This window comes from Trachypithecus francoisi, unplaced genomic scaffold (genome assembly GCF_009764315.1).
Source record: "Trachypithecus francoisi isolate TF-2019V2 unplaced genomic scaffold, Tfra_2.0 Lachesis_group9, whole genome shotgun sequence".
NCBI classification, from domain to species: domain Eukaryota; kingdom Metazoa; phylum Chordata; class Mammalia; order Primates; family Cercopithecidae; genus Trachypithecus; species Trachypithecus francoisi.
Window position 1 is genome coordinate 15,802,950 of NW_022681474.1, and position 14,985 is coordinate 15,817,934.

The window sequence follows — 14,985 nt, forward strand, 5'->3', positions numbered from 1 at the left end:
AAATATCAACATTACCAGAAATTTCAAAGAAGTTAATTTTCAACCCTCGTAGATGAGTTTGAGGGATTGAACACTTTGGTGGAAGGAATAACTGCAGAAGTGGTGGAAATAGCAAGAGAACTGGAATTAGCAGTGGAGCCTGAAGATGGTACTGAATTGCAATCTCATGAGGAAACTTGAATAGACATGGAGTTGCTTCTTAGGGATGAGGAAAGAGTTTTTTTGGGGGGGGTTGGAATGTACCCCTGGTGAAGCTGCTTTAAACATTGTTGAAATGAGAACAAAGGATTGAGAATATTACATATGCTTAGTTGATAAAGCAGCAGCAGCAGAGACTGAGAGGATTAACTGCAATTTTGAAAGAAGTCCTACTGTGGGTAAAATGGTATCAACAGCATCACAGGCCACAGAGAAATTTTTCATGAAAGGATGAGCCAGTTGATGCTGCAAACTTCATTGTCTTATTTTAACAAATTGCCACAGCCACCCCACCCTTCATAACCACCACCCTGCTCAGTCAGCTGCCATCACCATGGAGGCAGGACCCTCCACCAGCGAGCGATCATGTCTTGTGAAGGCTCAGACAATCCTTAGCATTTTGGGGGCAATAAAATATTCTTTAGTGAAGATATGCACCTTTTCTAGACATGATGCTCTTGCACACTTAATAGACTATGGTATGGTGTAAACATAACTTTTAGATGCATAAGAAATCCAAAAAAATAATGTGACTTGCTTTGTTTTGAGGTTCTCTTTCTTGTGGTGTTCTGGATCCAAACCCACCATATCTCTGAGGTATGTCTATGTACAGTTGACCTTCAATATTCATGGGCTCCACATCTGTGACTTCAACCAACCACAGATCAAAAATGTTTGGGAAACAAAAAACGGAGTCTATACTGAACATGTGCAGATATTTTGGTCATTATTTCCTAAACTACATAGTATAACAACTTTTTACATAGCACTTACATTGTATTCAATATGATAGATAATCTAGAGATGATTTACAGTCTGTGGGAGAATGTATGTAGGTTACCTGCAAATACTCCACCATGTTCAATAAGGGACTTCAGCATCCGAGGATTTTGGTATCTGTGGGAGGTCCTGGAACCAATTCTTCATGGATATTGTGGGATGACTGTGCAACGATACGGACAGGTAACGAAGAGGGAAGTAAAGATTTGGAGACGAAATCGCTGATGTTTATTTAGTGTTTTATACACCAAGCCCTGTGCATGGTGAGTTTCTTCACATGTAACTTCATGTGCAATTCCCAGGATGGCCATATGAAGGTGCCTTCATCTTCTCTGGTTTGAAAACAAGGAACCAAGCCCAGAACACTTCAGCAACTTGCCTACATTTGTCCTGTGGGTTCAGGAACTAGTTAGACTTTCAACCCCAACTTCCACTCCGCCTTTGGCATTTTTTCAATTTCAACCAGCTAATTTTAACAGTAACACGGTAACATAGAACTTCCCAAAATACATCCACACTTGCCTGGATGCGTGCAAAGGCAGCTGAATGTGGAAATATGCTTCTTTCTCTGAGGTTTTTGTTGTTCTTTTTTTCTGTCTGCTTTGGGGCTTCCTCAGGTCTTCCTCTCCTCAGGATGCCTGGGTAGCTTGCTGATGAGTTACTCATCATCTGAGCCATTTCTGCATCCATGAAGTGGTAGGAAGTGGTAGTGCTTTTTTCAATTTTTACTTTTAGCTAGGACTCTAGTAGAAGATTGATTCCTTTATTTAATAATCCATCCACTACACAATCTATCAATGTAACCAAATTGCACATGTATCCCATAAATTTTTACAAACAAAAAATATGTAAATAAACTAAAAGTTCCATGAGAAAGGATTTGTTCCTCTCCTGTATCATCTCTTTCCAAATTTCTTGTTTGAAATTCCTCAACAGTGGATATAGGGAAATACCACTATAACTAACTAAATATAATATGTATGCATACACACAAACATATGTACATACACAATTATGCACTTACATAAATTATATACCTATAATTTCAGAGGATACCTTCTGACTCCTCTCTTCATTCAGTGTCTATAACATGAAGTGAATGGGATATGGTGCTTGACTTTTTGCAAAGATCAATGCTTCCTTTTCAGTTTAATGGTTGTTCCTAAAAGTAAGATGAGATTGATTTGACTTATATGACATCAAGTCCAAACATGGCTATTATTTAATAACCTCCTGTAATTCTGAAAGTTCTCTAGTGAAGGACAAACAGTTAAAACCAGCTTAATGAAAAAAAATTCATTCTAATCAGCCTACTTCATTTTATTTGTAAAGAAATATTCCAACTGCAATATATGCATAAAAATCCACACTGTATAATGCTTTTAAATGAACAAAAAAAGTTATGGCAGTTGTTAAAATGGCAAGGAAGACTTTATTCTAGACTATTGGAAAGGGGGGAAAGATTAAACGAAATTCCAAACACAGTAAGAACAAGTGGGGATTTATAGTCAAGAGGCAGAGTGCGGGCTCTGTGCCTGAAAAATCACCAAAGAGGAGGGTTCCAGAATAGGGTGACTCTCTCTACACAGACCTAACAGAATTCTTGCCAAAACCGGGCTCAGTAAGGACACACGAGAAAGTCCAAGATCAAGGTCAGGTGGAGAAGAGAACACAAAGGAGCCAGACTAACGTTTGGTCGAGGAGAGAGCCTTTGTCAATGTACATAAATAAATACTGAAATGTACATAAATGCTACATAAATACTGCAATGTACATAAATACTGCAGTGTACATAAATACTAAATAAATCCTGAAATGTACATAAATACTAAATAAATACTGAAATACACATAAATAATAAATACTGAAATGTACATAAATACCACATAAATACTGTAATGTGCATAAATACTACATAAATACTGCAATGTACATAAATACTGCAGTGTACATAAATACTACAATGTACATAAATATTACAATGTATATAAATAGTACATAAATACTACAATGTACATAAATACTATATTAATACTAGTGTACATAAATACTACAATGTACATAAGTATTAAATGTACAGAAATACTACAGAAATACTACAATGTGCATAAATACTACAAAAACACTAAAATGTACATAAGTCCTACAATGTACATAAATGCTACATAAATACTCCATCAATACTACAATGTACTTACTACATCAATACTACAATGTACATGAATACTACATTAATACTACCATGTACATAAATACTACACTGTACATAAATATCACACCATAGCATGGTAAAAATTCCATTCATTTCAAGTTCTTCCTATATATGCAATTATACAATTTACATTTTACTTTTCCCTGCTGTACCGAGAGGTCTTTCTTTTCACGTTTAGTCAGCTCAAACTTCTTATCCTAGACTTTCAGCAAATGTGATACAAACAGGACCAAAATCCTCAGAAACGTCTCTCCTCAAAGGTCTTTGACCTGAGTTTCTAGAATGCATTAAGTTATTACGTATCACTAATGTATTCTTGTCAGGGGATGATTTTTGAGACTTCTGACATTTAAGACAGATGCTAATGAAAACATAAGTTTATTTTTACCTTTCCTATTAAAAATCAGTTTTGGTAAATGAACATGACCTTTTCTTCTTTTCATAGAAATTCATCCCAATGTCAACCAAGGTGCCACCTGACCCCCCAAAATGCTCCTCATTGCCACCTCCTTTTTGTTCACCAGGAGCAGCACAGACACCCACTGCTGTTGATAGAGCATGTGCGACTTACATTTTCAGGAATTTAACTCAGGCTGCACCCAATTCTTGGGAGAACAAGGTCCCTCTTGGTGCATTCATCTTTAATCACATGGCATAAAATTTTTTCTAGCTCAATCTGCACCGCCTCAATTATTTCCAAGTATTCCCACAAGGCACTCACTTCTCCCAAGATATTTTTAATGACCTTCGTGTTAAAATATCGACAATGGCTCTTGTAGAATCCAAGGACACATAGGTCAACTGTCCAGATTCCCGGACTCCATCAGAGATCTGCTGCGTGGCCTCTCAAGGTCCAGGGCGTGTTTCTCTCTTGCAGCCCAACCCCAGACGCTTCCTGAGATGGAGGTATGGCTTATGTGGCAACAGGTCCATCACTGCAGGGCATGGCCAGTGGGAGGCCCGACGACATCACCCCAGTCCCTGTGACCTGCACGTGTTGTTGTCTTGTGTGGCAAAAGGATCTTTGCAGGTATCCTTAGGATTATGGAACCTGAAAATAGATTGCCTTGGGTTATTCAGGCGGGCCCTATTTAACCACAGGGGCCTTTGAAAGCAGGCAGTTTCCCTGGGCAGAAGGCAGGGAAGGGGGTAGGAGAGTCCACGTGGGAGAGGCTCTTGTCCCACCATTGCAGCAGGGGCCACGGGAGGACTAATGGGGAATATGGGGACCTCTAGAGGAAAAGACCTGTCTCAGTCCTGGCTGAGGAAATGGTGCCCGTATCAGAGGACAGTACACACTAGAGGAAGCTGTCTCTGGCTGAGGACACAGAGGAGAAGACGGATACCCAAATCAGAGGATGGGATGGACCAGAGGAGGCAGGGACTCAGTCCCACCCCTACAAGAACTGAACTCAGCCAGCACCCTGGGGAGCGCCTCCTTCCCCGGTGACTCGGGTAAAGAATGCAGCCCTGCAGGAGATTTGAGCTCAGCCCACGAGATCCTGTGCCGAGGACCCAGTGGAACCCACACTGACTTCCAATCTCTAGAACAGTGATAGACGATAGAGCTGTGGGGTTTGAAGCTGACAAGTTGGTGGTGACTGGTTACGGCAGCAATAGAAAACAAGATTAAACAGTGATGTTCTATGGACTGATGGTGAGAATCAGCCTGCAGAGAGGCTTCCAGGGCCCAGGCTCACCTCCTCCCAGTCACCGAGGAGCAGGCACTTAGGTTAAATTTTTTTCCCGAGTTAATCTTCGTAAAACGAAGAGGCCACCCCAGGAATACAGCTCTTACGGGTAGAAGTCAGAGAAAAGAAATCCTCCCATCTGAACAGTCATCCCCACCGTTAGCACGTGCACCCGCATGACTCCCAGGTTGCAATCTTCTTCCAAAAGTCCCCGAAGGGTTCCGGTCTCTAGTCTGCCCCGTCCTCTGATTTGGGGCACCTGAGTCGACACTGGACTTGCATCTGGAACTGGGTTTGTCAAATACTCACCAGCCCTTCCCAGGGACCCTTTTCCTCCAGTCTCTGGCTGGTGTGTGGAGTGCCTGAGAGGCAGATGTGGACAGCAGAGGTGCCCAGCACCAGAGCCCAGATATGCCTGGTCTCCAGCTTTGACGTTGCCAAGAATTCTTGCGTTTGTCCTCGCGGGCAGGATCTCAACACCACTTGGAGTGGATCCTGCCTCCATGTGAGATGTCGATGTTGAGCGTGGGCCATCACCCTGGGACCCACGGTGGCTGTGCGTCCTGAGCCCTCTTCCTCTGCCTCGGTCCGGGTGCCTCCTGCTTCACGCTGTGCTGTGGGCATCTCCCTGTGCTTCCCCACAAGACCCCACTAGGTTTTGATGACTCAAGGGAACACAATATCTTGGATCAGTAATAAGACATTTGGGGGTGTTTTAAGTCCATCAGATCTTGCTCAAGGGTACAGTTGTGGTGTGAAGCCCGGGACTCTGTGGAGGTAACAAGTGTCTCCAGGTGGCCCCGGCCAGTGAGGGGATGGTGGAGGACCTCTGCCCAAGGGATCCATGACTGATCCAGGGATCTGTGACTGTCACGAGTATCTCCAGGTGGCCCTGGGCCATGGGGGGATCATGGAGGACCACTGCTCAAGGATGCTTTCTTATTCCCTCGGCCACAGCCAGAGTGTCCCACCTGTGCAGGAAGCTGGGTGATCCTGATAAACACGGTTCTCACTCCAGTACAAATGGCTGATGACTTGTGAAAACTTGTCACATTCCTAACCTCAGAGAGTGAACAAATGGGCCTTTTCCACAGGAAAGAAGGCAGGGAAAGGGGCAGAGGCCACGTGGGATAGGCTCATGGCAGAGCCTGGACAGTCCCAGCCAGCCCCCGTCCTGGGCTCCCCCCGGCATCTTTGCCCCCTGGCCTGCACCACGTCCTCACAGCCTGCCTGTTAGCAGAGTCTGACGCACAGGCAGGCAGGAAACGCACCAGGGGGGCTGAACCCTGTGATTTTATGCTCTGAAGAGCTTGCCTATGGGAACCAATCCCCTAAAATTGGATTTTTTTCTTTTATATTGAAAAACAATAGAATGGACAGTTAAAAATCAATTGAATGTTTGACTCGCATGTAAATGAAAGAAACCTCGTTCTGTCCCATGGGAATGATGCCCTCGGGTTAGGGTGGAAATTGCTTTGTCATAACTTTGTCAACAACCTCCTGTGATACAATCTCGTTCCAATTCTCCAAAGAGACAACGAGTGTTATTCGTTTGTACTCTTCTGTAGGATTGATCTCAATTTGCTTTTCCCCTTCAGCCTTGATATTATTCCATTTCATGATTTACAGCTCAGAAGCCAAGAACACTTTAGAGTCTGCAGTTGATAACCAGGGTAAATAATGAACGGTCCGAGCTGCTCAAGGCAGTGGGCACCCAAGCCTGCATGCCATTGCGCCAAGCGACAGTGGGCTCCAGGAGCTGGGCTCTAGAACAGGACCCGAGTTGCTCAGTCTATAATAATTAGATCTGCACATAGGGCACCGAGTGATGAGAGTGAGAAGAGAGGGACAAGAGAGAGGAGAGGGAGGAAGAGGAAAAGAGAGAAAGAGAAAGAGAGAGAGGGAGAGAGAGAGGGCTCCAGGAGCTGGGCTCTAGAACAGGACACGAGTTGCTCAGTCTATAATTATTAGTTCTGCACATAGGGCACCAAGTGATGAGAGATACAAGAGAAGGACAAGAGAAAGGAGAGGGAGGAAGAGGAAAAGAGAGAAAGAGAAAGGAGAGGGAGGAAGAGGAAAAGAGAGAAAGAGAAAGGAGAGGGAGGGAGAGGAAAAGAGAGAAAGAGAAAGGAGAGGGAGGGAGAGGAAAAGAGAGAAAGAGAAAGGAGAGGGAGGAAGAGGAAAAGAGAGAAAGAGAAAGGAGAGGGAGGAAGAGGAAAAGAGAGAAAGAGAAAGGAGAGGGAGGGAGAGGAAAAGAGAGAAAGAGAAAGGAGAGGGAGGGAGAGGAAAAGAGAGAAAGAGAAAGGAGAGGGAGGGAGAGGAAAAGAGAGAAAGAGAAAGGAGAGGGAGGGAGAGGAAAAGAGAGAAAGAGAAAGGAGAGGGAGGGAGAGGAAAAGAGAGAAAGAGAAAGGAGAGGGAGGGAGAGGAAAAGAGAGAAAGAGAAAGGAGAGGGAGGAAGAGGAAAAGAGAGAAAGAGAAAGGAGAGGGAGGAGAGGAAAAGAGAGAAAGAGAAAGGAGAGGGAGGAAGAGGAAAAGAGAGAAAGAGAAAGGAGAGGGAGGGAGAGGAAAAGAGAGAAAGAGAAAGAGAGGGAGGGAGAGGAAAAGAGAGAAAGAGAAAGGAGAGGGAGGGAGAGGAAAAGAGAGAAAGAGAAAGGAGAGGGAGGGAGAGGAAAAGAGAGAAAGAGAAAGGAGAGGGAGGAAGAGGAAAAGAGAGAAAGAGAAAGGAGAGGGAGGAAGAGGAAAAGAGAGAAAGAGAAAGAGAGGGAGAGGGAGAGAAAGAGGGCTCCAGGAGTTGGGATCCTAAAAGAGGACCTGTGTTGCTCAGTTTATAATAATTAGATCTGCATATAAGGGCATGGAGTGATGAGACACAGAAAGGGAGGGAAGAGAGAGGAGAGGAAAAGAGTGGAAGAAAAAGAGAGAAAGAGAAACAGAGGGAAAAGGAGAGAGAGAGAAAGGGGTTGGGGCCAGAAAGGGATAGATAAAGACAGGGCGAAGGAAGAAGAAAGAATATTCATTTGAAATTTTCAAATACTCCAACTGACTTGCCCACTCAAAGTATGTTCACTGGGAAATTAGGAAAGCCACCCATACTTGGATTTGCATTTTTTGGATCACGGTGACAGAAGCGAAGTGATTCCCACATCCACTGAAACACACAGGTACTGGAAAATGTTCACTTAAGTCTCACACCCAGAAAGAAACTAAATCTGTAGCCGTGAGGTGGGTAACCGGCGAGTGCCGTGCGTGCTGAGGCGACATTTCTGCACTCACGCGGGGGCGTCCCGAACGAGCTGCCCTTTGTGAAGCTGCCAGGATCAACCTAGAGATGACCAAGGGGCTGTGGGATGTTAGGATCTATGGGAAGTCCTCTGTCCCCTTGGAGCTCGGCGTCCAAAACCCAGGACAGAACAGGAGGGATTCTGCCGGTTCGGGCTGCGCGAGCCGAAGCCCCACTCTCAGGTTTCTTCTGGGAGAAAGGAGTGGCTTTACAGGAAGCTGTGTTGGATGGCTGATCCCTGTAGACACAGGAGGTGTGGTGTGGGGTGCTGTTAGGCTGGTGAAAAAGGGGTTCTCTCCCAAAAATGTTTCTAAGGGAGGCCATCTCTGTGGGTACAACAGTCGTCAAAAGGAACATCTTTTGTTTTTTGTTTTTTTTTGAAACGGAGTCCCATTCTGTCGTCCAGGCTGAGTGCAGTGGTGCGATCTCGGCTCACTGCAACCTCCACCTCCTGGGTTCAAGTGATTCTCCTGCCTCAGCATCCTAGGTGGCTGGGATTACAGGTGCCTGCCACCATGCGCAGCTAATTTTAGTATTTGTGGTAGAGACAGATTTCACCATGTTGGTCAGGCTGGTCTTGAACTCCTGGCCTCGTGATCAGGAGGTCACTATCCCCTCGTGATTGGGAGGCCTGCCTCGGCCTCCCAAAGTGCTGGGATTACAGGTGTCAGCCACTGTGCCCAGCCAGAACATTTTCAGTAATAGTATTAAACTTCCTAGTCTGATTGTCTGCAGAGGAGCCGAGATCTTCTTCGTGAGGCGCTGCAAGGAATGGTGAGCACAGGTGAGTGGAACCTGGGTGGGCAGAGCTGTAAGATGGATTCATGTGTTTCTTTTCCAATTTCATCGTTTTGTGTTCTCTAATTTTTAGCTAAGAACTTTTTTTTTCAAAATACATGTTCTTTAGAATTTGTGAACAAATTATAAACATAAAAATTTGCACTCGAGAGAAACATAAATGCTTTTTATTTGGATTTAGAGAAGAGTGACCTGTTTCTTAGTAGAGTTGTAAACTGAGGTCTCGATTTGAAATCCTCAGGAGGACAACTACATTTGGAATTCTTAGGAAGACAACTAAATCCTTAACGTGTTTAAACTTGACAAGTGACCGTTCATTGTGAATAAAACAAAGCACCAAAAACACATTACTCAAAAGAAAAAAGTCACCTCTTTAAAAAAATACAGACGAAAGAACCTTGTTTTTACTGCTCTTCTTCACCAGCTGCGTCCAGTTGCTTTGCACACTCTGAGGCAAGAGCACTTGCTCCTCCCGGAAGCAGTGATGGATTAGTGATGGATGAGGCGCATTTGTTTCAGGCACGTAATACGCTTGGGCCATTCCACGCTGAGCAGAGCTATAGAAGTGTAAGGTCATCAGCGCTTCCATTAGGGAGGAAATGGTGTCGGGCCGTAACAACCTTTAACTTCGGTTATTGCTGCCGTCAAGTCAAGACGGTTAAAGAGGCCATTGAAAGAGCCGAGGTAACAAGCTCCTTATTCACGGACTCGGCCCCCTTCCCCGCCCACACGGTGCTTTCATGTTGGTGCCTCCCATGGGGTGGGGACAGAGGAGGTAGCAGGGCCCAGACAGCAATTCGTCAGGTGCTGAAGTCTAAGCAGCTGTGACATCTCCTTAGAGGGACACTTCTGTTGAAACTTTTTTTTTTTCCCAGCAAACTTTGAGTACTTGGGTTTATTGGCCTTTTTCTCACCTCTTCTCAGTCTATATTTATGAAAGAGAAGTAACTTGAAGACACAGGAGGAAGCTGAGTGTAGGGTCAGGTGCAGGGAGCCCCCTTCAAGCCCTCCAGATCCAGCCCCTCTGGCCCACCTTTGGTTTATCTGAGGACCCTCGCACCTATGGACATTTCAACAGGTTAAAACCAAACACTGACCCTTTCCTTTCCCAGGAAGGTGAACACAGTAGAAATATGAAATAAGAGCTGTACAAAGGTATTTAATAAACTCTTTGCTCATGGGGCTAAGGACAAAGTGAAAGTCCTTCACTCTTTCCTTTAGTTGGATGAAAATTTCATGATGAATGGAACTTCAACTGCATGAAGAAGATGAAATAATAAAGAAATTAAATAATCACTGATCCCAACACAAGTGTGACTCAAACCAAAGTATGTCTCAGGGAAACCTTCACCCACATACTGGTCTCAGACGCAGCAGCAGAGAGAGCGGATGGAGGAGAGAGGGCCGCTGGACACCGCCATCAGGTCTGGGGAGTCCCAGCAGCCCCAGGGAAGGGCTCCCCACCCAGCTCCTCCCGCGGAGGCTCCTTCCAAGGGCCCATGTTCCTGGTAATGAGAGAATGGCGTGGGGGACTTGGCCATTCAGAAGCCTGAGAATTCATAGGCAGAAGCTGCTCAGATGAAAAGTTGATGCTGCCAATTTGAGTTTTTTGTTGTTGTTGTTTTCCTTTTAATTTATTGTCTTTTTTAAAATAGAAGTTTTGGTTTTCAGAAAAGTTGAGAGAAACATGTAGAAAGTTCCCATATGAACCCATCCTAACGTTCTCCTCTGACATCTTGCCTTAGCGTGGTACATTTGTTACACTTGATTAGGCAATGATAATTATTGTTCACCGAAGCCCATGGTTCCATTGAGGTTTGCTCCTAGTGTTGTACATTCTATGGGTTTCAGCAAATGGATAACAGGTACCCATTACTGTGGCATCACACAGAGTCCTTTCCCTGCCCTAAAATTCCTTTGTGCTCCACCTGTTCATCCCTCCTCCCCAATTCCTGATCTTTTTACTGTCTTCACAGTTTTGCCTTTTCCAGAATGTCCCAAAGTTGGAACCGTGACGTCTGTAGCCTTTTCAGGTTGGATCTTTTCCCTTAGTGATATGCATTTAAGATTTTTCTGTGCCTTTCTGTTACTTGATAGCTCATTTTATTAGCACTGAAAAACACTCCATTGTCCAGACGCTCCACGGCTCGATCCTTCCCCCACTGAAGGATACCTTGGTTGTTTCCAAGTTTGGGCAACTGTGAATAAAGCTGCTGTAAACATGCATGTGCAGGTTTCTGTGTGGACATATGTTTGTAACTTATTTGAGTGAATACCAAGGAGAGTGACGGCTGGATCATATGGTACAAGTTTTGCAAAGTACAACTTTTCAAAAAAATTTTTGAACAATGTTGCCAAATTGTCTTCCAAAGCAGCAGCCCCATTTTGCATTTTCACTAAGAATGAGTGAGAGTTCCTGTTGCTCCACATCCTTGTCAGCATTTGGTGCTGTTGATATTTCGGATTTGGGCCATGCTAATGGGGTGCAGTGGGATCTCATTGCCATTTTAATTTGCATTTCCTTTGATGACATATGACATGGAGTATCTTTTTGTATGCCTATATGCCATTTCTATATTTTCTTTGGTACTAGATGTCTGTTCAGATATTTTGCCCATTTTTAAATTGAGTTACTTTGTTTTCTCATGGATGAGTTTTAAGAGTCCTCAGTCATTTGTCAATCTTTTTTATCTGGGAATACTTTCTCCCAGGCTCTGACTTATCTTTTTGTTCTCTTCCTAGTGTCTTTTGAAGAACAAGTTTTTAAATTTGAATAAAGTCTAAGTTACTATTTTTTTTTTTACAGATTATGTTTTTAGTGTTGTGTCTAAAAAGTCATTCCCAAATCCAAGGTTACCTAGATCTTCTCTGATGTTATCTGCTAGGAGTTTTATAGTTTTGTGTTTTACATATAGCTCCATGATCTACTTTGGGTTATTTTTTGTGAAATTACCTATAGTCTGTGTCTAGAATTCATTTTTTGCAGGTGGATAGCTATGTGTTCCGGCACCGTTGGTTGAAGACACCATCTGCCCTCCTCTGAATTCCACTGATCCTTTGTCAGAGTTCAATGGACTATATTTGTGTGGGTCTATTTCTGGGCTCTCTGTTCTGCTCCATTGATCTTTGTGCCCCCTCTCTTGCTAATGCCACCCGGCCTCGATTCCTGTCGCTTCATAGTAAGCCTCCACGCCAGGTAGCATCGGTCCTCTGACTTGGCTCTTTCCCTTCAGGATCGTGCTTGTTTTTTCTGGATCTTTTAAATTTATAGGTAAACTTTAGAATCAGAATTGTTGTCGATAACACAACTTGCTGAAATTTTAGTTGAGATTGCACCAAATCTATCCATCAATCTGGGAAAAGCTGACATCTTGAGAATACTGAATTGCTGCCTATTAAAAAATTTATAAAGAAGTCAATGTGAGGTTTATAACTGAAATCGTGTATTCTGGAATTTCAAATTCCCTCCATGAATTCTATACAATTATTTTAAACTTGGTTACTTCAGGTTTATTTTAGCTTCTGAAATATATCAAATTAATGTTTGAAGTTAATTCTGAAATCCCATGGTTTGTACTATCAGTTGATTGCCATTCTTAAGCCCTCATTTATTTTTCTGCAGAGAATGTTTGAGATACACACAAGAGGAGCTTTTAACAGGAAAAATTATCAAGTGAAACTGTGATTGTCTAAGAAACGCCTTTTCATTCCTGGAAAAATATAGCATTGTGTTATATTGAATGAGAATCTGTATTTTCTGTATAGAAGTAAGGTACAGATATTTAACTGTCATTGATAGCACCCCAATGCTAAAGTGTCTTTTATAAAGAAAATAAATAATCTGCTTTCAAAATAAAGGGCTCCTGATAACAACAATAAATTTTCTTAAGTCTATTTTCTAAGAGACCTGCAAGAAGATTATAGCAACAGTTATCTTTTAGTGGAAGTAATCTGTGTGTAATCAAAATTTAAAGATAGAAAGATCTGGATGATTGTCTTACGTTATGCTGTAGTTACTGAGGTAAGCAGCTTGGGGCATGGAGGTCATGAGGCTAAGGTCATGGCTTAGGACCCGTGAGGCTGGGGTAGTTACACTCAGTGCCACCAACACAGTCTCTTGTGAAGCCAGGGTAGTTACACTCAGTGCCACCAACACAGTCTCTCTCAAGGCGTGACCGGCTATCTTGCAGGGTTGAGGGTCAGAGGAACACTGTTGGTGTGCCTGGAGTAATCTTGGCAAACCCCAGTGGGCCATGGGATGGGGTTGGCAGGTTCAGAGCACAAGTCTTTGTGAATTGAAACAGAAGCAGCACTATAGAGATAGAATAAAGCATGAATTCTCCAAAGTAAAACTCATATAAATGTGGGATTCAGCAATTTTCCTTATCTTAATATTATTGCATCCTGTTCTTTTTTATTTTTTAAGTATGGCCTTTAGAATCTTTTTTAAAATTTAAATTTAATTTAATTTTTAATTGGTAGATATTAGTGGTTTGTAATATATTTATGGGATAAGATGTGACGTTTTGATGTGTTTACATTGTAGAATAATTAAATCAAGTTATTCAGCAAATTCATCACCACAAATACTTATCATTTTTTGTGGTAAAAACATTTAACATCTACTGTTGTAGTAATTCTGAAATATACAATGCATTATTATTAATGATAGTCGCCATTTCTGTGCAGTCAATCACTAAACTATTCCTCCTGTATAACTGAAACTTTGCACCCTTGGACCAATGTCCCCCCTGCCCTGCAGACCCCAGCCCTGGCCCTGGTCATAGGAGTTCTACTGTGCTTCTGTGAATTCCTCTTTCGTAGGTTCTAAACATAACTGAGATCAGGCAACATTCGTCTTTCTGTGCCTGGCTGATTTCTCTTCCTTTTCTTCATTTTATTGTCATCGATTTAGTTAATTTGGTGTTTTCAGACATGCAGTGAGATGCCAGTAAGCATTCATTGCCATTTAAACACTGAGTCATTTGCTACATAAAATCAAATGATTAATGAGCCTAGCAAGACTAGGCAGAAATAATTCAGTAAAATGTACGGGAGAAGTTTTACTTTTTATTTTCTGTCACATTTAATGTAATCATTCTACATTTTTCCTTTTCATGTCACCAAACTGGTGCATTTTTGATGCTGTGAACTAGAAAGAAAAATCTGGGCACCGTGATTCATGCCTGTAATCCCAGCACTTTGAGGGGCTGAGGTGGGAGGATTGCTTGAACCCAGGAGTTCAAAACTAGCCTGGGCAACATGGTGAAATCCGTCTTTACAAAAAATACAAAAAAGAAAAACAATTAGCTGGACGTGGTGGCCCATGCCTGTAGTTCCAGTTACTCGGGAGGCTGAGGTAGGAGGATCACTTGAATCTGGGAGATCGAGGCTGCAGTCAGCCGTGATTGCACCACTGCACTCCAGCCTGGCAGACAGAGTGAAATCCTGTCAAAAAAAAAAAAAAAAAAAGCCATATTGCTGCCCTGTATTTTTAAGCCTTCAGCAGCCCAAGTTTTTAAAGTGTTGCATATTTAAAGCCAGACCATTTTGCAACCTGATCGGTGACAAAAATTAGTGTGACCATGAACTGCGAATCAGAGAAGGGTGTGAGGGGGAGACAGGGGGCTACACTGAGGGCTTGTTCCTTCCTGTTCCCAGTAACGGATGTTCATTTCTCTTGGTGACGTCAGTGGGAAGCTAGAAATGCACTCAAGTCAAACATTATTTTTGTCCAAAAATTCTGAGTTGAAGAGAATGTTGTTGTAGAAACAAAAGGTATATATAGATATATATGTGTATATAGTATATATGTGTATTATGATATCTATATATATCTATATATATACACATATATATCTATATATATACACACACACACATATATATCTATATATATCTGTATATGATGAACACTGGAAAAACAGACAAGAAGAAATGAAGCAAGCAGCACGTGTGAATGTGTCAGGAGCTGTCCTGTATCCTGAGCAACCCACTTGTCAACTGAGCTGCCCAAAATATTCCTG